Consider the following 1,475-nt stretch of genomic DNA (forward strand, 5'->3'; position numbering starts at 1 on the left):
GCATACATGTTTCTGTAATCATCCGTTAATGGGGAGACTACGTCTTCAGGCCAAGAATGTCCCTCGAAAACTCAAACTCAATACAAAAAATCATTTTCTTATATCACCTACAAAAATAGAATCTTGTCTTAGAATAGTGGTAGGGGGATGGTCTGGGGGAGATGATTCTATTTTTCTAGGTGATATAAGAAAATAATTTTGTGTCTTGAGTTGAGTATTCGCGGGCATTCTTGGCCTGATCACGTAGTTTCCCAAATAACAGGTGATTACCGACACATGTATGCACATATGTAGCCATCAATATTTATATGAATAAATTAAATATATATATATATATATATATATATATGTAATTTTAGTTTTAATAATTAAATAATGAAACATTTTAGTCAAAATAATAATATATTTGAGGTTTAGAAATATAATACTAAAATTATTGGTTCAAATAATTATATGATGAAACGTTTTCTTTTCGAGATAATAAAATACGAAAATATTTTACTGCATATAATAAAGTAATAAATGGTGTTTAGTTCAAGTAATACCATTGTTTCCGTCAAGCTATGTTCATGTTCCGATCTATCTCCTCTGGAATCCTTCGACCACGCCGTTGTAGCAGTTAAGATAAAAATGAAATGTAATAAGTCTTCAGACGTACCTCTCCACCGTACTGAATATTGATACTCTATGGCTGACGGGAACAGCTTCTGTACATTCATACCTGCTATACCTCTGCATTCCATGTTTAAAAAGGATGTGTCCTCTATAGTATCATACCTGACCGAATGGTTAATTGTAGGCATAGACGGATTAAAACCATCCAAAAAGTTCCAACAAAAACCTTACAGCCAGTCATGGTTCTCCCCACAATGTGCTGCTGCCATCGCGCACAGAAATCACTTTTTCCATAGCTACCAACGTAATAGATGTACTGAGACTAAAGCTGCTTTCAGCACTGCCAGCAACCATTGTAAAAGAGTAATAAAAAATGCAAGAGAGCTATATGCTAAGTCCGTTAAATCCAAAGTAGCTGAGCAGCGGCTTGGTTCCCACTAATTTTGGCAAATAGCAAACAGGATCCTGAACATAAGCGTGCATTCTATCCCAACCATCATCAATAGACCTGAGGTCATTTCGTCAGCATTAGACAAGGCCAAACTATTTGCCAAGAACTTTGCAGCTAATTCTACCCTATGCGACAAAGGCCATCAACTCCCCGTATTTCCTGCTATAACAGACAACACGCTATGCAACATACAAATATCTGTGCGTGAGATCGCCAAGCTAATCAAGAACCTTGATTCCAATAAAGCAACTGGCCCTGACGGCATTCCAGTTATAGGGCTTCCTTTCCAGGGCAATTGCTCTTGACATATCAAAGGCCTTCGATAAGGTATGGCATAAAGGCCTACTTCACAAGATTTCCAGCTTCGGTATCACTGGAAATGTTTTTTTAATCATTAAATCATTTCTCT

This window comes from Euprymna scolopes, chromosome 33 (genome assembly GCF_053919585.1).
Source record: "Euprymna scolopes isolate OS-2025 chromosome 33, ASM5391958v1, whole genome shotgun sequence".
Classification (NCBI taxonomy): Eukaryota; Metazoa; Mollusca; class Cephalopoda; order Sepiida; family Sepiolidae; genus Euprymna; species Euprymna scolopes.